A 25093-nucleotide genomic window follows, 5' to 3' on the forward strand; every position below is an offset into this window, starting at 1 on the left:
TTAACGGTTGGATCCAACACTGCTGCGTGTTAACATTGCTGCATGTTGGGACTGCTGCGTAGGAGGATAGCGCTGCAACAGCGTGAAGCATAATACCATAACAGAGCAGTGTGGAAATTAACCCAAACTGGCGTGGTTGGAACCTACGTGCACATGCGTACTGTTTGCTGTTTATATTGCTGCGTATCGAAATAACATGTGTTATACTATATGTGCCTGTGTATTGAAATAACATGTGTTATACTATATGTGCCTGCGTATTGAAATAACATGTGTTATATCATTTGGGATTTTACGATATATGACTGCGTGGCTGTCTATGAACAACACTCCAAATTTAACATTGCAGCGCGGATAGGAGTTTGACGACTGCTGCGTGGGAAGCTTAACTGACAGCGTTAAACGGTGGAGTTTTTACAGCATGTGTAATGCCAGATGCATGTTGATTTTCAGAACACATAGGAAAATTGATGAGTGCGTTTTTTTTTTTGTTCTAAGTTTTTTTTATTGGCGCGGGTTATTCCAAAACAGTAGCGCCAACAAACAGAAAGGCGTGGATACGATTTTATTAAGTGCGCCAGTGCGCCCATTTCCTCATTAGCGTGGATCCGAAGGGGATAGTCGCGCCAATTTTGTCACTCTAAGCATTTTTGCTGCCGGCGCGGATTTGCTGGAGTTATGAGAGCGCCAATGCGCCAATTTTGTTGGTAAAATTTGTTACCCGGCTTTGTACTGTAATTTTGCACAGCAAAAAGTTTTTTTTTTTAAAGGCAAAGGCAGTGTAATATAAGGCATAGGCGTTTTTTGGTTAACTTCTTTTATTTAAAAAGTTGGAATTGGAGATTCTTTGGGTTTAAACGAGATGGCGAAAACTCAGAGTGCCCGGTTTGAAATTGAGAAGTTTAACGACAAAAACAATTTCGAGATCTGGAAGGTAAAGATGCATGATCTACTGGTACAACAAGGCGTGGCGAAGGCGTTGTTGGGCAGATCCAAACTACCTTACCCCATGACAGATGATGAATGGAATGAATTGGATGGAAGAGCCTTGGGCGGAATTCGACTGTGTTTGGCTGATGATGTTTTATTTAAAATCGTGTCAGAGAAGACTGTTTCTAGTTTGTGGACGAAGTTGGAGAAGATGTATACGACAAAATCCTTGACAAATCAGATTCTCCTGAAGCGGCAGCTGTACAGTTTGCGAATGAAGGAAGGTACTTCCATTACTGATCATTTGAATGTTTTTAATACTCTAATGGTGCAATTAGAAAGCATAGAAGTAAAATTTGAATTCGAGGATAAAGCCATAACTTTATTGTGCTCGTTTCCTGAGTCGTGGGATCATTTTGTTACTTCTATAAGTCTTAGTTCATCCAAAACCATTGAATTTGATGATGTCGTCGAAGCTTTGTTGTCCGAGGAGACCAGGAAGCGGTCGAATGCTGACACTTCTACATTAGACGCAATGATGGCTAGAGGTCGTTCTAGAGAAAGACGCTCTGGTAAGTGCAGCGATTCGCATTCAAAGTCAAAAGGGATGAAAAGTAAAGTAAAGTACTGGTTCTACGACAAATCAGGGCATTTGAAGAAGGATTGCTGGAAGTGACAACAAACTTCTAAAGAAGCTTCATCGACAGAAAAGAAGGAAGTGAACACGACTGATACAGGTTCAGCATCTGGTTCAGGTATGAGCGACGAAGTCTTATCAGTTAATTTGTCAAATCATGATCAACATTGGTTGTTAGATTCCGGTGCATCAAACCACATGTGTATTCATGGAGACTGGTTTAAGACATATATATCAGTGAATGATGGAGTCGTGTATATGGGTAATGATGTCACATATAATATTGTGGGAATAGGGAGTATACAATTGCAAATGTTTGATGGGACAACCAAAATGTTAACTGATGTAAGACATGTACCAGATTTAAGAAAAAATCTAATTTCACTAGGGGCACTTGACACAAATGGATATAAAACTGTCATTCAATGTGGAGTAATGAAAATTTACAAAGGTATTTTACTAGTAATGAAAGCTAAGAAAGTAGGAAATATGTTTCAGTTAGAAGGAAGAACAGGGTCAGTTCATGTGTCTACTGTGTCTGAACATGACAATGGTTCCATTCACCTATGGCATCAAAGGTTGGGCCATATGAGCGAAAGAGGGTTAAAGATTTTGGCTGATCGCAAGTTACGTCCTAATCTAAGGTCTGGAAAGTTAGATTTCTGTAAACATTGTCTTTTTGGCAAACAAAGTAAGCAAAAGTTTAAAACAGGCAAACATACTAGTAAAGGAATACTTGATTATATTCATTCAGATGTTTGGGGTCCAACACCTACATCCTCGTATGGTGACTCGTCATATTTTGTATCATTTATTGATGACTTTTCTAGGAAAGTGTGGGTCTACATGTGTTGGAAATAATACTGAGAGGGGGGGTGAATCAGTATTATCAGAACTATAAAACTTTTTCAATGCTCAGAAACATATACGCTACTTTCGTTAAGTGAACCAGCGTGTACACGCAACTGTGTCTAAAGAAAACAGCGTATAACCAGCAATCTTATAATTCAGTTAATTTATCTTCAGTTAAGTGCATAAGGACATTATTCACCATATTAAGAGTAAACAGATGCAGTAGAACAGATCACACAAAAAACACACACATGAACACCATGATATAAGGTGGAAACCCAATGTGGGTGAAAACCACCTGCTGCAAGTCGTCTCTATCTTTCTTTAATATGAAACTTCAGCTTACAATCTTTTTGTACTGGTGCAGCCTTATACCAGTACGCAGGCTACAACCTGCAGAAGGCTACAACCTTCTCTCGTTCTCCAAACTTCCTTGGAAGGGAGCTCCAACCCCCTTTGCTCTTGTACTAGCCAAGATACTAGTACGTAGGTGCTGGCCTACAATCTTCTTTCTTTCAGGTACCACCTTTCATACATTTTCAGACTGGATATTCCTGACGCACAACATTACAATCTGAAGACCACAATTCATTCAACTTTCACAACAGATCATTGAAGCACAAAACATCCAATACTAGCATCATCAATCACTGAACCACTGAAACCCTGTCAATCACTAGTTACCAGAACACAGAGCAGACTACAGAACTCTGCAATAACAATCAGACCCAACTGTAAACCCAAAATCAAGCTTCAAAAGATATACGCTACTTCAATGAGAGCAAACCGCGTATACACGCGCTTTTACCGAAGCCAACCTGCGTACAGATCTAAAAATAGATTCTCTCAACTTGCAGCTGTACTAGACATCAGTTAGACCCAGAACATAACATTGCGTCAATATGCAGATCTAGAAATACGCATAATCAACCATATCATAATAGTGCATTTCAAATCATTAGATCCCGATCTATCCTTAGATCTAGTCTTCCATCAACCGAAGTGATCTCTCCTTAGCTTAGATCAAGCAACCCAGAACCTGCATACCAGATCTCTTTCTTTTTCAGATATTCAAGCCTTTTCAAAAGATGTGTTTCCCTAATGATCTTCTTCTCCTTATATAGCCTTAGGCCTTGCTCAATACCAAGGGCCAAACCATAGAAATCCAATACCATCAACTTAGAAACTAGGGATCAACACGTCTGTCGAGATACTTTGGTCCAAATACATAGGCTCAAGTACCGAGGACTAACTACCACGGACCAAAGGGAATCTTCCCAACATATATGCCCTTTTATGTTCATATATCTGCGTGTATACGCGCCTTCGTATATATTTAACCTGCGTATACGCGACTTAGTATGCATATAGACGGCGTGTATACGCAACTTGGACTTAATTAACCTGCGTATATGAGATTTCTCTTCATTCTGTAGTCTGAACGGAGATCTGTCATCAAAGAGAGTTGCCATCAAGGACAACACCTGTATCATAGCGCCACACCTATGCCAAAATGCCAACAATCTCCCCCTTTGGACTTGATGGCAACCTCAAGATCCTTAGAATCATTCTCCCCCTTTGTCATCAAGGGCAAAGGGCTGTGCTCCCCCTGAGTACATGCTGATACCTCTGCTTGGCTGTGCTGAATCATGCTCCCCCTGACTGTAGGCCAGATCTGCAAAAGATGTTCTTCAACAAGAACCAAGACTTATACACCATAAGGGACCTTCCTATCACCAAAAGACTCAATTCATACATCCATAATTCATACATCCATACTCCCTACCAAGAGGGGACACATCAGAAACAACCAATTATATTACATCATTCATCCCAAGCATAGTGGGGAAATCAACATAGGCCGTTACATGACCTTGACACCATAAAATAGATATCACAAAAGAGATACATGACATAGAGACAACAGATCTAGACCAAGACTTATGAAAGTCATCAGCAGCATCTGATAAACATCTTTTAGATCAGCAACCAGGATTTCTTTCTGAGCTCCTTCTCCTGAAACCAACAACCAAAACATCTAAATGCCAACAATGCTTTATGAGACTTTTAAACTGCTCCCCCTAAACCTGTGCCTGCTGCACCCCCTAAAACTGTGTCTGAAGAATTCTGACATACCCATCTCAGACCTTTTCAAACCAGAGTTTGCCCTTGCTGTTCAGAACTCCATATACGCGATTTATCCTGCATAAACCAGCGTATGTACGCGGATATACTTTCTGCAAAGTGCGTACAACATACACGCGACTTATCCCTCATAAATCGGCGTATATACGCGGATATCCCTTACGTAACTTGCGTATACCAACTTTTCTGTAGAACAGACAAGCTTTAACAGCAGGATGAAGCATCAACTACTCCCAGCTTTTGTCTGAGATATTCAAAAGTTTCCCTGGGCAGTGGTTTTGTGAGAATATCAGCAACTTGTTCCTTAGAAGGAACATACTCCAACTTGACCTTCTGCTCAAGCACTTGTTCCCGAAGAAAATGGTACTTGATTGGTATGTGCTTGGTCTTTGAGTGCATGACTGGATTCTTTGAAATGCTGATTGCACTTGTATTATCACATAAGATAGAGACTGGTGGAGTGCAAGTGATTTGAAAGTCCTGCAAGGTCTGCATCATCCAAAGAAGTTGTGTGCAACAAGATGCCGCAGCCACATATTCTGCTTCAGCTGTAGATAAGGCAATCGAACTCTGTTTCTTGCTGAACCAAGATACTAATCTGGAACCCATGAAGAAAGCACCACCACTTGTGCTTTTCCTATCATCCACACTTCCAGCCCAATCTGCATCTGTGTAAGCATGAAGAGTGAGATCTGTATTTCTAGGATACCATAAGCCATAGTTTTGGGTCCCTTGAAGATTCTTTTGACTGCCTGAAGATGAGTTTCCTTTGGCTTGGCTTGAAATCTTCCAACAATTCCTACTGCATGTGTAATATCTGGTCGGGTACCTATCAAATAAAGCAAACTCCCAATCATGGATCTATAAGTGGGTTGGTGAACTGCTGCTGATTCATCATTTGTACTGAGGCTGCATCCTATAACCATGGGTGTACATACTGGCTTTGACTCTTCCATGCCATACTTCTTCAAGATCTGCTTGAGGTATTTGGTTTGAGACAAGAAGATACCTCCTTCATTTTGTTGGATTTGCAATCCAAGAAAATATGTCAATTCTCCAAGTAGTGACATTTCGAATTCTTTCTGCATAACCGAGGCAAAGTTTTGACTCATAGTCTCTTCATTGCTGCCAAAGATAATATCATCTACATAAACAACAAGAATTAGCAATTTGTTATTTTCAACTTTTATATAGAGATTGCTATCTGCTGATCCTTTTGAAAAGCCTTGTTGGTGAAGATATTTGTCCAACCGATAGTACCAAGCCCTTGGAGTTTGTTTGAGTCCATAGAGAGCCTTTTTCAATCTGCATACAAGGTTTGGATCATTCCCAAGAATGAAACCATCTGGCTGCTCAATATATACTTCTTCTTCTAAGTCTCCATTCAGAAAGGCTGATTTCACGTCCATTTGAAATACTTTGAAGTTTTGAAAGCTTGAGAGAGCAAGGAACATTCGGATAGCCTCAAGTCTTGCCACAGGAGCAAAGGTCTCTTCAAAATCTATTCCTTCTTGCTGCGCATACCCTTTACAAACAAGTCTGGCCTTGTTCCTAATTACTTCTCCATTTTCATTCAATTTATTCTTGAAGACCCATTTTGTTCCTATTACATTCTTATCTTTTGGTCTAGGAACTAATTCCCAAGTGTTGTTCTTTTCGATCTGCTCAAGTTCTTCATCCATTGCTTTGACCCAACATTCATCTTTGCATGCCTCTTTCACATTTCGTGGTTCCGTGGAGGAGAGTAATGCCAAATAGCTTGAAGCTTCTGCAAGTGTTCTTCTTGTTTGTACTCCTGCTTCTTTCTGCCCCACAATCTGAGATTCTGGATGATTCTTTTGAACATATCTGGATGGAGTCTTCTCTTCTATTCTTGTCTGCTCCTCTGGTTCTTCTTGAGGTTCTTCTTCTTCTTGAGGTTCTTCTTCTTCATCATTTCGTCTTTGAGGGTAGCCTTCATCTTCTTCAATGTCTTCATGATGAACTTGCCTAGGAATATATCCTTTCTCATCAACCACTACATCAATGCTGTCAACAATTCTGCCAAGTCTTTTATTGTAGCACTTGTATGCTTTGCTATGTGGAGAATAACCAAGAAGAATGCCCTCATCTGCTCTTGTTTCAAGTTTGCCAAGTTGCTCATCAGTATTCTTAATATAACATTTTCTCCCAAAGATTTTGAAGTGCTTCACCGAAGGAGTCTCACCACTCCAGAGCTCATGAGGTGTTTGAGTGCTGTTTACTCGGACATTTGTTTTGTTAAGAATAATAACCGCAGCATGTGCAGCTTCACCTCAGAAGGTTTCGGGAGTACCTGATTCATCAAGCATAGCACGAGCCATTTGTTGGATTGTTCTGTTCATTCTTTCCACAACCCCATTTTGCTGAGGAGTTCTAGTTGTAGAGAATTCTCTTCTTATCCCATGTTCTTCACAGAAATCGAAAAATTCGTTTGAGGTAAACTCCCCACCTCTGTCAGATCTGAGGCACTTAATTTTGTGTCCTGATTCATTTTCAACCAAGGCTTTGAAGGATTTGAATTTTTCGAATGCTTCATCTTTGTGCTTCATGAGCCCCAACCAAACAAATCTCGAGAAATCATCAATGAATAATATCAGATATTCTTCTCCTCGAGGTGTCCTCTTCCTAAATGGACCACATACATCTGTATGGACTAGCTCGAGAGGCATGCTAGCTGATCCTTCCTTCTCTGGAAAGTTAGTTCTGGTTTGCTTTCCAAACTGACAAGATTTGCATATGGTATTGTCTGGAATTTTGATATCTGGAAGACCACGAACTGCCTGATATTTGCATGCTTTCCTTATTTGTGAAAAGCTTAGATGCCCCAACCTCCGATGCCATAGCCAATGTTCATCATCCTTGCTTAAGTAGCATTGTTGTCTTTCCTCAAAGATATATAGATTATTTGGAGTCCTTCTTCCTTTGATCACTGTTTTACCTGTATCAAGATCGCGAACACAACATCCATTTGATCTAAATATTACCTCAGTTCCTTGATCGCACATCTGACTGACACTCAGAAGATTATGCTTCAATCCATCAACATATAAAACATTTCTTGCTTTGACCTTCTCTTTCAACGGAGCAACACCTTTTCCTTTTATGGCTGCAGAGATATCGTTCCCAAAAGAAACTTTCTTCCCCTTTTCTAATGCGGTATATGACTCAAGCTTTTCTTTGTCCCCTGTCATATGCTTCGAACATCCGCTGTCAATGTACCATAGACTTTCTTAACCTTCTGCATAAAAGGCTATCCCACATCTTTCTGGTTGTGATTCTTTTATTCTCCATGTTCTAACATTTGAGGTTTGTTCCTTCTGAGTTGTCTTCCGGAACCTGCTCCTGCATTCAGAGTCTTCATGACCAAAGTTATTACAAATAGAGCATTCAACTTCATTTTCAAGAACTGAAAAGTTGTTATAAGTCCTTTTCATGGTTCCAGTCATTCTCCCTTGCTTTTGAGCTTCTCTAGTCATGATTGTTTTGTAGGCAACACATTGAGCTGCTTTGTGACCGAAGTTATGGCAAGAAAAGCATTGGCCATTAAAGAAACTTCTGCGATAATTAGATCTATCATCCAACCGATTGTAGCTTCTATTCATTCTTGGAGAAAATTGGGAAGATTTTACCTGTGGCTGATTGTAGCTTCTGTTTGTCCTTAAGGCAGTTTGTCCCCGAATTTCTTGATGGTCTTTATTTGTTCTTGAGGTAAACTGTCCCTGATTCACCTGATGACTTTTATTTGGCCTTTGCTCGCTTCTCCTTGCTGCATCAAGATAACTTTTAGAGGTAGAGGCTTGAGATGTTTCTCCATTATATCCAAGACCTGTCTTGATCAGAGGAGATCACTGCACATTGATAATCTCATCTAAGGTTTCAGATCCTTTAACAAACTTAAGATTAATTGCTTTGGTTTTCTCAATCTCCTTTCTAAGACAAACAATCTCACATTCCAATTTTTCAAGATGTTCTTCCTTTTCAGCTAGTTGACATTGTAGAGAATCAATAATAGCACTCTTCTCTTCTAAACGAACTTTGAGATCTTTCATTTCTTCATAAAAGCCTTCTACATCTATAGCATCCATGTAGTCATCATCTTCAAAAGCCATTAAAAGTTTATATCTATTACCTTGTTCATCTTCATCACTATTTGAAAGTCCATCACTATCTTCATGAGTGTAGTAGCTTTTCTTCTTTTCATATTTTTTCTTGTTCCATTTAACAGGTTCCTTTCCCTTGTCATTCTTATCTTTGTGAGGACATTTGGCAGCATAATGACCTACTCTTCCACAAGCAAAGCATTTAAAAGGTAACTTACCTCTGAACCTTCCAGAACCCCTTTGAAGATTTCTGACGAAATTTGATTCCTCTTCTTCATCTTCTGGCAGGTGACTTGCTTCATAATAATCTTCTTTGCCTGAAGCCTTGAAGGCAGCTTCTCTTCTGTCTGATGGACCTCCCTTTCTCATTTCGTAAGCAGTTAGAATTCCGTGAAGCTGAGACATAGTAAGAATTTGCAAATTTTCCTTTTCTTCTATGGCAGACACTTTAGATTCAAACTTGGGGGACAAAGATCTTAGAATCTTTTCAACCACAATAGCCTCTTTTATTTCTTCACCCAAGTTTTGCATGCAATTGACAATCTCATCTACCCTAAGGAAGTAGTTAGCCACACTTTCATCATTATACATTCTGAGAGTCTCATACTTAATCCTGAGAGTTTGAAGTTTAGCACGCTTTACCTGATCGTCTCCTTCATAGCTCGTGACCATTTTATCCCATATTTCTTTTGCAGATTTATAGTGCATTACCTTCATGAATTCTGATTGAGAGATGCATCCCAATAGAGTATTGACTGCTTTCGCATTTGTTTCATATTTCTTTTTCTCGGCTGCATCTGTAGGAGTAGCTGAAGGAAAAGTGTAGCCTGTCTCTACGATGTTCCAAACTTCTGTACCAAAAGATTGAAGATATGCAGTAACTCTTACCTTCCAATAATTGAAGTTTGTCCCATCAAAAACCGGTGGCCTGATTGATGCTTCTTTCTCGTAGTTGCTCATGATGAACGATCTACCTTCAAGCGGTCAAGCTTCTCTGAAGGACCTGCTCTGATACCAATTGTTGGAAATAATACTGAGAGGGGGGGTGAATCAGTATTATCAGAACTATAAAACTTTTTCAATGCTCAGAAACATATACGCTACTTTCGTTAAGTGAACCAGCGTGTACACGCAACTGTGTCTAAAGAAAACAGCGTATAACCAACAATCTTATAATTCAGTTAATTTATCTTCAGTTAAGTGCATAAGGACATTATTCACCATATTAAGAGTAAACAGATGCAGTAGAATAGATCACACAAAAAACACACACATGAACACCATGATATAAGGTGGAAACCCAATGTGGGTGAAAACCACCTGCTGCAAGTCGTCTCTATCTTTCTTTAATATGAAACTTCAGTTTACAATCTTTTTGTACTGGTGCAGCCTTATACCAATACGCAGGCTACAACCTGCAGAAGGCTACAACCTTCTCTCGTTCTCCAAACTTCCTTGGAAGGGAGCTCCAACCCCCTTTGCTCTTGTACTAGCCAAGATACTAGTATGTAGGTGCTGGCCTACAATCTTCTTTCTTTCAGGTACCACCTTTCATACATTTTCAGACTGGATATTCCTGAAGCACAACATTACAATCTGAAGACCACAATTCATTCAACTTTCACAACAGATCATTGAAGCACAAAACATCCAATACTAGCATCATCAATCACTGAACCACTGAAACCCTGTCAATCACCAGTTACCAGAACACAGAGCAGACTACAGAACTCTGCAATAACAGTCAGACCCAACTGTAAACCCAAAATCAAGCTTCAAAAGATATACGCTACTTCAATGAGAGCAAACCGCGTATACACGCGCTTTTACCGAAGCCAACCTGCGTACAGATCTAAAAATAGATTCTCTCAACTTGCAGCTGTACCAGACATCAGTTAGACCCAGAACATAACATTGCGTCAGTATGCAGATCTAGAAATACGCATAATCAACCATATCATAATAGTGCATTTCAAATCATTAGATCCCGATCTATCCTTAGATCTAGTCTTCCATCAACCGAAGTGATCTCTCCTTAGCTTAGATCAAGCAACCCAGAACCTGCATACCAAATCTCTTTCTTTTTCAGATATTCAAGCCTTTTCAAAAGATGTGTTTGCCTAATGATCTTCTTCTCCTTATATAGCCTTAGGCCTTGCTCAATACCAATGGCCAAACCATAGAAATCCAATACCATCAACTTAGAAACTAGGGATCAACACGTCTGTCGAGATACTTTGGTCCAAATACATAGGCTCAAGTACCGAGGACTAACTACCACGGACCAAAGGGAAGCTTCTCGACATATACGCCCTTTTATGTTCATATATCTGCGTGTATACGCGCCTTCGTATATATTTAACCTGCGTATACGCGACTTAGTATGCATATAGACGGCGTGTATACGCAACTTGGACTTAATTAACCTGCGTATATGAGATTTCTCTTCATTCTGTAGTCTGAACGGAGATCTGTCATCAAAGAGAGTTGCCATCAAGGACAACACCTGTATCATAGCGCCACACCTGTGCCAAAATGCCAACAACATGTTGAAAAGGAAGTCTGATGTTTTTACAGTTTTTAAGCTATTTAGAGCATTGGTAGAAAACATCACTCGTAGAACTATAAAATGTTTAAGAACTGACAATGGTGGTGAGTTTACCTCCAAGGAGTTTGAAAACTATTGCAAGGATGCAGGAATCGAAAGACATAAGACTACTGTGTATACTCCTTAGCAAAATGGAGTTGTTCAACGCATGAACATGACTCTTTTGGAGAGAGCAAGGAGTATGTTGAGTAACGCTGGTTTGCAGAAGGAGTTGTGGACAGAAGCGGTGGCTACAGCTTGTTATGTGATAAATTGATCACCATCGACAGCGATAGGTTGTAAGATTCCTCAAGAGGTATGGAAAGGACACCCTTGTGATTATTCTAAACTCAGAGTGTTTGGTTGTGATGCATATGCTCTAGTTCCTAAACATCAGCGAACTAAATTAGATCCAAAATCAAAAAGGTATATCTTTGTTGGGTATGGTAATGGAACAAAGGGATTTATATTGTGGGATCCTACTACCTGCAAAATCATCATCAACAAAGATGTAAAGTTTGATGAATCCTCTCTTGTACAGTTAGATGTAGATAATAAATTGAAACAGGATGATGTATCTGATTTTCAGCACATTCAGTTTGACAGCGCTTCTGATGATAATCATGATGACCATAGTTCAGATTCTAGTCATGAACAGGTTTCAGAATCAGATTATGAACAGGGTTCGGATGTAGGTCATGAACAGGTCTCAGATGGTGTTCATGAAGAAGTTCCTACAGATGGTAGTCAGCCAATTGCGGAAGCACCAGAAACATCCTTAAGGAGGTCTACAAGAATCAAACATCCTCCGAAAAGGTATGATGATTATGTTACTTCAGTTGCTTTGACCGCTAACGATGATGAACCCTTATGTTATCAGGAAGCTGTAGAAGGTTCAAAGAGTGACAAATGGAAAGTAGCCATGAAGGAAGAAATGATGGCCTTAGGTAAGAATGGCACATGGGATCTGGTTGAACTTCCCAAAGGCAGGAAAACTGTGGGATGTAAATGGGTTTTCAAAGTGAAACGGGGTGTGAATGATTCGGAGGATAGATACAAAGCAAGGTTGGTTGCAAAAGTGTTTTCTTAGAATGCAGGCATAGACTTTCATGAGATATTTTCACCAGTTGTTAAAATTGTTTCAATTAGAATTGTGTTAGCGTTAGTTGCTTTGCTTGATTTAGAATTACAACAACTAGATGTTAAGACTGTGTTTTTACATGGTGATATAGATGAGGAAATTTATATGGAACAACCGGAAGGGTTTGTTCAGCATTGCAATAAGAAATTTGTCTGCAGGCTCAAGAAGTCATTGTATGGTCTGAAGCAGTCACCTCGACAGTGGTACAAGAAATTTGATTCTTTCATGTTGAGTCAAAAATATATAAGAAGTGAATATGATCATTGTGTTTACTTTAAGCAGTTAAGTAATGGCATGTTCATTATCTTAGTGTTGTATGTTGACGATATGCTTTTAGCAAGCAAAAGCAATGAAGAAATCAACAGGTTAAAGACTCAGATGGCAAGGACGTTTGATATGAAAGATCTAGGAGCAGCAAGACAGATTTTGGGCATGGAGATTTTCAGAGATAGGAGCAATGGTAAGTTGTGGCTATCACAACAGAAGTATGTTGAGAAAATACTTTTGAGGTTTGGTATGAATAACGTGAAGCCTATGTCAGTCCCTCTAGCTTCCCATTTTAAGCTTTCTTCCAGTTTATGTCCTAATACAGATGAAGAAAAGGATTATATGTCTCGAATTCCATAAGCCAATGTAGTAGGATGTTTGATGTATGTGATGGTTTGTACGCGACCAAATATTTCACATGCAGTTGGGGTTGTCAGTAGGTATATGGCGAATCCGGGTAAAGAACACTGGTCATCAGTGAAATGGGTGCTTCGGTATTTGAGAGGCACAAGTAGTTATTGTATTACTTACAATAAGAGTAGTGAATCTGTTTGCGGGTATTTTGATTATGATTTTGCAGGTGATTTGGATAAGAGAAGGTCAACTTTAGGGTATGTCTTTACTCTTGCAGGTGGAGCCATTAGCTGGATGTCAAAGCTACAAAACATTGTTGCTTTATCCACTACTGAAGCAGAATACATTGCTACTCCGCATGCTTGCAAAGAAGCGGTTTGGTTGAAAGGTTTGCTTGGTGAGTTTGGTAGGTTACAGGACAACATCAAGTTACTCTGTGATAGTCAAAGTGCAATACATTTGGCTAAGAATCCGGCCTATCATAGTAAATCAAAGCATATTCCAATTAAGTACCATTTTGTAAGACAAGTTATCACTGAAAGGGGAATCTCTCTTGAAAAGGTGCATACAAAGGAAAACTGTGCAGATATGTTCACGAAACCAGTTTTGTTGGAGAAGCTGCATTGGTGTTTGGCTTCTCTTAGCTTGCAGAAAAATAAATAATAAAGAAATAGGGCATCAGGCTAATTGTTGTCAAGGTGGAGATTGTTGAGATTTTCAGTTTTATTAAAATAGGCAAAAATCTCAGTAGGTGACAACAATCTGATTGAGTTGCTATATTAGCTCTATTTTGTTGGGAGTGAGTTAATGCATCCTATATTTGCTGTAGGAGGATTTATGAGGCAGTTAGATCCTCTTAGCTATAAAACAAGTGTCCATACGGATTGGGTGGTGAGCGTGAGAGTTTGTGAGGAACTGAATTATCTTGTAATCTCCTGTTTGATAATAAAATTTTGCCGATGCCTATGTTTGGTGGACGTAGCCCAGAATGGTTGGGTGAACCACGTAAAACTCCTGTGTCTCTCTTGTGATGTGTTTTATTTGCTGTTGCTTGTCTATTTTAACTAGCTGCACACTGATTGCTCCAACACAATTGAGCACAATCATTGGGCAAGAATATCCTTGGATCAGTTGAGGCATATCACTGGGAAATTGAGGAAGATCACTCCACTGATAATTAAGGATATTGTTAAGGAATAAACACCAAGCAACAAGAAGGGTAAACTCCTGGAAAGAGAACTAGCATGGAACCTCTACCTAAACAAGAAAGTGTGTAACCCATTATTCTGTGAGAAACAAAGTATTTCTTTTCATTTATCCTTTCTTAATCCCATGCATGAGGATTAATTTCTGTGGCAAAGTGAATGTAATTGAGTAGCATCACTATCATTTCACTAATTTACTTGAATGTTATAATACAAGTTTAATGATAAGATCGTAAGGTGGAATTCGTTGGCCTCTGTTTACTGAAATACATTGATTGTTATTGACACCATCCACTGAGATGGGTAGTAAAATTTATTTCTTATCTACAGGATTTTTGTTTTCCAGCACCCATCAATTGGTATTAAAGCAAGAAGAACCTGTAATGAGTCAAATCCAACAAAGAAGATTTTTTTCTCCCTCCTTTGTTGCAAATCCAACAAAGGAGATTCAGGGGAGAGAAGCAGCTCCAGATGAGAACTAACAATATGATGTCTAGAATCCTGTTGCAAAAAGAGAAAAAACATGGTATGTGGAGGAGTGGATGTGAATTGGAGAAGCATATATCGAAGAAACGCAAACATTACGGAGATGTTGAGAACAATTACTACAACACTAAAACCATAGAAACAGCCCAGCTGAGAAAAATTATAGCTAAAGTAAATGATGGAAGTGAACATGAAGGGAAACAAGGAAGTCTAAGAGGAACCTTGAGAGAAGAACTAGAGGACTCACTTTTAAAATAAAAATGTGATAGAAAACTTCAGGCTACTAACTCCATTTTCTATCTAGTGAAAGATCAATTGTTTATATAGATAGTCCAGAAAGGCCCATCAAGATATATATATATATATATATATACCATTGCGAGAGAGCTTAAGGACTAGAAATTAGAAACTGGACATAAGAACATCAATTGGAGCCCTATGAATTTGATGGGTTAATTTAGCATCCTTCATCAAAAAATTTCTTCCACATAACATATCAGCACCATGGAAAGTGGAATAAAACAAAAATAACCCGAAATATGAGGATCATTATTTGAAGGAACGATTATATACTAACATTGTGGGATCATTAGTTATGGATATAGCGATTGGTAGCAAATATATGTTCTAACCTATTTTACAACTCTCTTTCACTTTCTTGTTCTTGTCCATAAGTTTGTGCACAGCAACACCAAGACACTTCTTCAGATTATTCACCAAGTATTAAGTGTTTTTTTTTTTTTTTTGTATCGTCAAAAGAGCTATTATGTCTTCTTTGAAGCATGGACTTGAGAAACAATAATGCAAAGACAAGAAGTGCATCATGTTGTTTTGTCTGTACCTATCATCCAGGAACAACTACAGGTCTGGGAGGAAGATTTATAAAAAAAAGGTAGTGAAATTACTCACTATCCTTTGCAAAAATTAATCTTCAATTTAGCAACTGCTTAGCTCCAATATAGTAAAGGCCATCAATTATACTCATGAAGAGATTATATTTCAGGGATGCTTATGGACAGTAAGACAATACGCCTACATACCCTTATGTGTGGTCTATTGTCAAACAAATATCTTACTAACAATGGATCATGTGATCAAGTGAAATAGTGATAATGTCAATGATGAAGTGAGTGATCAAGTAAAATATGAACTGTGATTGATCTTCGATTATATGGTTGTGATCTTACTTCCCTCTTCTACAACTAATTTTTGAACAATTCCAAACAGATAAGTATTCCTAAATGTATATATGAATTGTATTGAATTATTACTAATTTTTTATGGTTTATTTCATGGCTGAATTAATTTTTAGGTTGCCTCTCTAACTGCGATTTATGGATTCGTGAATAATGGAATGGTTGTGTGCATTTAGGTTGCATAAATCTATAGTTTCATGCTTGAAAATAGTAAATAGTTAATAACAGAAACAATTCAGTTTAGTTACTTCGTAAATTTGTGTGAATTTGGGTTCAATTTTTGTGTGAATTATTCAGTTCAATAGTAAATAGTTAATAACATAAACAATTCAGTTCAATTACTTCATAAATTTGTGTGAATTGAGGTTCAACTTTTGTGTGAATTATTCAGTTCATTTACTTTGTAAATTTGTGTGAATTTGGGTTCAGTTTTCGCATGAATTATTTAGTTCAGTTGCTTTGTAAATTTGTGTTCAGTTTTTGTGTGAGTTATTCAATTCAACTACTTCATAAATTTGTGTGAATTTGGGTGGTAAACTAAAGTACCACATCCTCAAAGTGCACAAAAGTTACATGCATGGACCAATTTGTAAATTTGTGTTCAGTTTTTGTGTGAGTTATTCAATTCAACTACTTCGTAAATTTGTGTGAATTTGGGTTCACGTTTTGTGTGAATTTGGGTGGTAAACTGAAGTACCACATCCTCAAAGTGCACAGAAGTTACATGCATGGACCAATACCATGTATTTATGTTTAACATGCAGGCCCTGAAAATTCATCTCCTATAAAATAGGAGAACTACTTTAAATAGCAAGTTCTTGAAATCTAACCAAAATGATTGTGTCAAGCTCTACCAACAACTAAAACTGACATGAACCTATAAATGGAACCAACATGATGGAATATGGTACATACAAATCTAGGGGTTGAAATTCCCGTAGTGCACATTACACATCCAATGATCTAAACGACATCTGAATGCATTCACTAATTTTAAGAACTTTAGTAGGCAGACATCGACATATTTAAAGCATATAGCTCGGTGGGCATTAGGGTTTGTGAGAAAGAGTGTGTAGATCACAAAGTATTGTCTTATTTCATTCTTTACAAAAAATTTAAGTAATTTTTAGTTAAGAATATATAAGTTTTAAAGTAAATTCTACTAATTTTCATAATTTAAGGGCAATTTCACTAATCCAGAAATAGAGAATTAATAAAGGAATAGGAGCTTAGTGATGATGACATCATTGCAGGGATTCTAGAGTGTCATTTTTAATCCATTGGAGGCTAATGAGGTGCACAGTATTCTGATAATAGTATTCTCATAATAGCCTGGTGAACACAATGTTAGACATTTTAAACATCTAAGCCTCTTATTTGGGTTTTCTGCCTCTGCTTCTTTATTATGATAAATGGCCTCCCAAATTCATCAAATGCCAATGCCATCCCTGCAAACAGTAACAAAATGTCACACAGATATTAAAGCATAAACTTAAAAGCAAGGATGAAAAAAATAGTGAATTTTGGAGCAGAGATCTAAGGTGTGTGTACTCCTCTATGTGTGGAAGAAGACTAAAAATGGGATGGAAATGCAGTGAGGTTAGAAATGAGACATACCTGGGCATCATTAATGGACTGAAGATCCAATTGTGGGGTTTGATACAGTCTACTACTAGTAAAACCTTAATTCACAACTCTTTTCAATCTCGTTTTCCCTCCCACTCTGTGAAAAGCGAAAATGTGCTACTCATTTTCCCTTCGCCCTATGAAAAGTGAAAATATACTACTTTTTTTAATCTGACTTTCCCTCCCGCCCTGTGAAAAGTGAAAATTTGCTACTCCCCCTATCAAAAGTGAAAATATACTACTTTTTTTAGAATGTAAATGAAGATTGGAATTGGGAGGGCTTTGTTACATCAAAATTAAGGCTGAATTTTTTCAAAAATGTTAAAGTTTTCCTCCCTAAAAAACACTAAATACAATATTTATAGGTTATAGAGTAGATGTGTAGGTGTAATGTAAGTATGTAAACAATTCTAAACATGGGCTTAGTTAAATAATAATAGTAATAATAATAATAACAGTCAAAAGTATGGCGATGAGTGCAAAAATCTAAATGTGGGCTCAACTAATAATAAAAATAATAAAATTCAATTTGTTATATTTTGTTTTTGTTATTAACTTGTGAATAGGTTTTGTTACAATACCATGAGCCAATACCTTGGCTTATCAATACGTCAAGCCCAAAAAACATAAATTATTTCACGACCAAAATATTTTATAACAATATGACAAGATTCTTAACCATGGATATTCACCCCCCACTTTATGGTGGATATTATTAACTTGTAAAAATTTGGCTTTGTTATAATACCATGGGCCAATACTATGGCTTATCAATACCACATGTTGTAAGAACATAACTTATTTCACAATCAAAATATTTTATAACAATATGAAAATATTCTTAACCATGGATATTCATTCTCACTTTACCATGGATATTATTAACTTGTAAATACGCCTTGTTACAATACCATGGGTCAATACCATGGCTTATCAATACCACATGCCCAAAAAAAACATAACTTATTTCAAAATCAAAATATTTTATAAGAATATGACAGGATTCTTAATCATGGATATTCAGCACCGTTTTGTCATTGATATTATAAACTTGTGAATATGCTTTGTTACAATAGCATGGGCTAATACCATGGCTTATGAATACCACATGCCAAAAAAATCATATCTTATTTCACAATCTAAATATTGTATAACAATATGAAAAGGTTCTTAACCATTGATATTCACCCCCACTTTACCATGGATATTATTAAATTGCAAATAGGCTTTGTTACAATACCATGGGCCAATACCATGGCTTATCAATACCACATGCCCAAAAACCATAACTTATTTCACAATAAAAAATATTTTAATTTAATTTAATTTTATAACATTTTTTATTTTAAGATATTAGGAAAAGGGTTGTAATTACTTTTGAGATATATATAAACCCTCTATCCTCACGACTACTAAAATTATTCCCATATAAATTAAATTAAGGTTTTAATAAAATAAAAAATGAGAATACTTTTATATTTAAAGATGTGAAATTTATCTAATACAAATATTAATAAGAACCAACATAGATCTATCTTAACTAAGGATCCAAGTGATGATAGAAAGCAAAGTGAAGGGAAGAGAGGGGGAGGGAGATAGTGACAAAGATGGAGGGTGGAGAGAGAGAAGGAGAGAGAGAGAGAGAAAGAGAGAGTGATGGGGGGAGATGGAGAGGAGGAGGTAGGAAGAGAGAGAGGGGAGAGAGAGAAGAAGAGCGGGGGGGGGGGGAGATATATGGGGTTGGAGGGGGAGAGAGAGATATGGAGTTGGAGGGGGAGAGAGGGAGGAAAGAACTAAGGCATAGGGAGATAGATGTGGAGAGAGAGAAGGAGTCACAAGGGATGGATGGATAGAGAGAGAGGGAGAGAAGAGACAAGGGAAGATATTGAATAGGTGGGGACAAATATAGGGAGAGAAGGGAAAGAGAGAGAGGGAGGCACAGAGATGGGGGGGGGGGAGAGAGAGTGATGGGGGGGATAGAGGGAGGTGAGAGAGAAAGGGAGAGAGAGGACTAAGAGAGAGGAGAGAGAGATGAAGTTGGAGGGGGTGAGAGAGAGAGGCAGAGAGGAAGAGGGAGGGAGAGATAGATAGATATGGAGAGAGAGTGTGTATGTTTGGGGAGTGAGATAGAGAGAGGGAATAAGAAAAAGACACATAGATACAAATATAGATATTATATAGTATTATATAACCAGCCTAGATCCATCTTAACCTGGATCTATCAAGCGCCAAAAAGGAGGTTTTCACATCGAGAGATTGGATCCCTCTCGATGCCTGATAGATCTGGGTTAAGATGGATCTAGGATGGTTTAATAAGTTTGTAGCTGTATTTGACAAAATAACACTTTTTTTATGGCTGTGTCTGAAAACATTTTTTCCATATTTTTGGTGTATTTAACATAATATTAATAATCTAATTTTAATTTAATTTTAAACTTACCTTTTCTATGCAATGATTGTGTTGTTAGTTTATAGATATAGACATGTTATACTTTTGGAATTTGAAAAGGAAACACGTGCTCTTAACTTGGTTGTATTGAGAACATTTAAGTGTAAGAAAGAAACATGCCCTCTTAACTTCATTGTATTAAAAACATAAGTGTTCTTGTATACTAGGTGGGTGCAAACAAGAGAGAGTATATGGTAAGTGGATTAAATAGTTAAAAACAAGTGCTAGTTAAGGAGAAGTTTACAAAAATCTAACAAATAGGCTATATTGGGTTAGGATATTACTATTTTGGGACATCTAAAGTTGAAGGTATATTTTATGGAGGTGTAGTCTAAGCCCTTGGGTGTAGGGCATGTTAGGTTCCTATACCAATAGGTTTCATTTTTCATGATTGACCAGGGAAGTGCCAAATATGTTCATCTTTTCATGCTGCAAAGGTTCCATATTTCATATACAGGTAGAGAGAGTTAAAAAATGTAAAGAGGGTATGCCCTAAAAGAATAATCAAAGGGCAAAAAGAGTAAATTGGCAGGAAAAGTGATAGAAATGAACCCCAAACCAAAAGACCACGAAAGTGGCCAGTCAAAATGCCACTACTATCTACTTTGAAAGATCACAATGTGAAAATACTACTGATTATCACACTGGATGGATGGCCCAACAGTTCAATCTGGACCATGCCATGTTTAAATTTTCTATTGTAGAATAGAGAAAGAATATCTGTCCAAACAGTTTAAGCTTGGCAGATGAGTAGATAGGTAGAGAAATTAAGGAGCCCAACTACTTAATCTGGGCCCTTGGAAGAGATAAGGGTAGATTTAGATAGGAGGGCAGTAAAAGGAAAAGAGGAACTTCAGGGTTTGCAAGTCCAAATGCACCCAATCAAAAGGAAGAAAATATGTTAGGTGTATTAGGATGGGTAGGTAGTTGTTTGGTTGCAGAACAGTGGAAGCATGACTAATTTCCCCTTCACTTCCAAAAATTTATTTGCTAACAATCCCCTCAAGGACATTGGGATCTGCCTAATAGTCCTATTTCACTTCATTTTTTGAGAATTACTAAGTTAAACTTTGAGTTTACTTAGTGGAAAGAAACCACATTTCTTATGTAAAAATCATCTTCCACACTCCTTTCATTTTATTATGCCTAGGTATTTACTTTATAAACTTGGAATTTACTCATCCACTCTCACCCCATGAGATCATATTAACACCTAACTGTATTATTTAGCTCCTCAAGTCATTTTCCCACCCCTATTTCTACAAAAACTATATCAAAATCCCAAAAAATACTAAATACCCCTACCCCTTGGCATTATAGCCATATCATATAATTTAGGGAAATATTAAGCCCATTTGGGACTTATATTAACCCTTCCATGTCAAAACCACATTTGGGAGTAATTTAACATTTGGTCAAATTACTAACCGCACCTAAACCCTCCATCTAAACCTTACCATATTACCGCCAGTGCATATATGTCTATTTTTGGATTTCATTTAATATTTGATTAAATGAATAACCATTACCCCGACGCCCTACATACAAAACCCATTAACCTAAATATTTCCCCTGCCATATTTTATATAATATTAAAACATATGGGTGGGTCCCCACGCCGTATCACGCCACCATGTAGGCATCCCATCAACCATTGATTTGTGCCCGGTAGATCGGACGACCCTCGCCAATATCGGAGCGACCCCGCTATACGAGGGTTATCTCCCGATAGACGACAGTTTTTCCACCGTAAACAGGGACGCATGGCCCGTTTTGATTGCATCGGGCCCGCGCTGATACATACCACCCCCGTACCAAAGGCGGTCCGATATCAAACCACTTACCGCCTGTCCTCCCCGCCGCTCACGTCAGCTCCACAATAGCCTTTTTGTCTACACCTCCACTACTGTATAGTCTGTCGTGGCCGCCCCGTCACCCATCCACGTCAGGCGCCACATCACTCGACGTACCTTACTACAGTGCCATGTGACATCATGCTGACGTCAGCACGAAAAAGCGCCAAAAACCCACAAAATCACAAATTTTTGTTAAAAACCAATAAAAGTGATGTTTTCATTTGTTTTTTGCACGACCAATTGCAAAAGTTCATGCATAAGTTTTTACGTCCAAACTTCCTTCGACATTCCAGTCTGCTACCCGGGCATGTTCAACCTGCCACCCTGACCCCCTCGGCTCTACCTGTAGCTCCTTTCCACCGCAAGCGCTCAAAACAAACAGGTATTTACCCGGGAGCACCATTGACCCTGTTTTTTCATAAATTCTCTGCAAAAATCGCCAATACACCTAGAATTAAATTTGAAGACATTAGCGTCTGCAATCTTCTCCTCTCTGCTCCACTGTATAACCTCATTTGTGAACAAATCCTCGCAACTCTGTAACCCAATGCAAAATTTCCATTGAAAATCCAAATCCAGCTCCAGTTCGCCCGCAAAACCACTAAAGAAAATCTACAACAACCCTTTTATCTCAATTCCTTTCAAACTGACTTGTTGCAGAGCTCTGCACGCTTTTCATTTCCCTTAAGCTCTACTTAGCAGGAACATCTTCGCACAGAATCCAAAACTGCAAATTCCCTGTCAAAAATTCATTGTCAGAACTCTGTTTTCTTGTTGAAATATACACCAAATCCAACCATAATCCCAGTAAAATGATGGAGGCCCCTATAGCCTTAAATATTGCACCACTAAATGCACCTCATAGACAGTTAGAGTGGATACCTCTAGTAGACAGAGATTATCAAATTGCTGATATGGAAGGAGACAAGCCTCACATTCAGGCTTTCTGTGAGATAAGGGGTAAATTCAGAAACAATGATGACCTATTGGGAATATGGGAATCCAGCATGCCAATGTACTACCTGCCTTCAGTAAATGTCTTCCTTGACCTCATCCATCAGTGTTGTGCTAACTATGAACCCTCTCAAAGGGCAGTAATGGACCCTGCTAGTAATGTCCTCTTTTACATTACTCCTCAGTCTATAAATGAGATGTTGCAATTCAAACCAACTCAGCCTTTGGTTCCCCTTTCCATGAAAAATCTGCTGGATCAAGCCTCAAAGTTGCCCTCTGCAGAAATTGACAGAGTTGCCAAGCTATTTATGCCACCAGACTATTACTCCAGGTTCAAAATCCCTATGTCTATGTTTTGTTTACTGAGGAGGGAAAAATGATCATAGATATGATCTCCTATATCATGGGATTCATAACAAGTGAAATTGTAGATGAAACTGTTTTTGCCTTGATGTCTATCTTCACTCCAGGACAGCCCCCTGCTATCAAGTATGACTATGCTACCTTCATAGCCAACAACATTCATGAGTAGTTCATGAACTTAAAGAGGGAAAGGGTATTCAAATACACCTCATATATCTATCATTTTCTGCTATATTATCAGTCTGAAAGTTTCCCGGTCTTCCTGAAGAAATTGGATGCTAGGGGGGGAGTGAAGGTCTGTCTTATTTTGGTCATCAGTGTTCCACCATGTTAATCTCTCCCCCTACACATACTGTGAATTCATTGACCTCTTTGTCTACCCAGCCACTTGCTTATTATCAGCAGATCCTCCTCCTAGACTCACTACTGAAATGCATAGAATCCTACATTTATCAAAGGGATACAACATTGGTGACTGGTACTACTATCAAGACCACACTGTAATAAGGATCTATGGCTGTGAATTAGCCCCATGCAGACTACCAAAATATGTCCCCATGAGACTCTTTGCCCTAGAATATTACAGATAGTTCAATAGTGCAGACTTAAAGCACTTCTTTGGTGCCAGGAAAAAGGCACAGCTTAAAATAAGACATCAATTGGGCCCCTTTATCTTTAATAAAAGTGAATAAGCACGGAAAGATGCTGATGAGATTCTAAGAGAGAAACTCAAGCTAAATCTGAGTTTCTATTGGTCACCATATGACCCTGAACACTTCATAAGCTTTAGAAGGGTCAAAAACAAGCTCACAGGGTATCCCCATCACAGAATCCCTGAAATTGAACAATATGCCAACCAACAAGAATGGGTAGAGGGCACACTTGTGGAGGAGCTTACTGAAGAAGAGATAACAGAAAAAGCAATAAAGAATCTTGAAAAATCAGTTGACTTGGAATCTTTTGGACAGGTGTTTTTCACAGCTCCTCGGCACCTTGGAGAAGGCACCTCATCTGCCACGGCTTCCCAACAACCTGCCCAAGAAAGTGCTCCACTAGCAGCAACAGATAAAGGTAAATAAGTGCACCATCTTGAGCAGCAAGAGACAATGGCAGACCGGCTGGTTTCTACAGGTGAACAAAGTCAAGGGCAAGACCCTTCTACTCAAGCAAAGGTAGCTGAAATTCCAGTGTTATAGACTCCTCTTAATGAAGAGAGGGCAAAGAAAAGGGATAGACAAGAAGAGACACCTCCAGGGACATCTACCGATCAGCAAGGAGAAAAGAGATAGAGATTAAATCCTTTTTCAAAAGAAGAAATATTAGAGGGACCAACAGAACAGCAAGTTCCCCCAAGCATGGAGACATCAGCTAGCTCCTTTCAATAGGAGAAAGAGAGACAACAAGGTGTGGAGGTTACATTCACCAGGGAATAGAGAAGACAGGGCTCTGATATTAAGAAGGCATTCACAGATATTAAAGCTAGAAATGAGCTAGTAAGGTACCAGCTTTACAACCAATTGCTAAGGATTGCTCCCACTAATCAGCAAAGGCTAATGGCAGCATATGACATCCAAGAAGGGAAAATGACTCAATCATTTCTGACCTACAACTCAGCAACCACAATCAGTTGCCGACTATATCAGAACCAATCTGGAAGTTCTCGCCAGGGATATCCATCTGATGGACCAGATTGAATTACACAAGCAGACCGACGAAATGGTATATTCCACCTTGGCAGATAAAACATTGTTGGCCCATAGATTGCAAAACTCTTTGCACAATACTGTTGCCCAGCTAGAATTGGAGAAAGCTTCATCACAGGCCAAGGACAATAGAATCAAGTCCTTGGAGGAGATCATTATAGAGCTGGGACATGATCCCACTGATCCCAAAGGTGTGCAAGCTTTGATAAAGAAGAAAGAGG

The sequence above is a fragment of the Pinus tabuliformis genome, chromosome 9 (assembly GCF_031772625.1).
Source record: "Pinus tabuliformis cultivar Carrire ecotype Pingquan chromosome 9, CPIR1, whole genome shotgun sequence".
NCBI classification, from domain to species: domain Eukaryota; kingdom Viridiplantae; phylum Streptophyta; class Pinopsida; order Pinales; family Pinaceae; genus Pinus; species Pinus tabuliformis.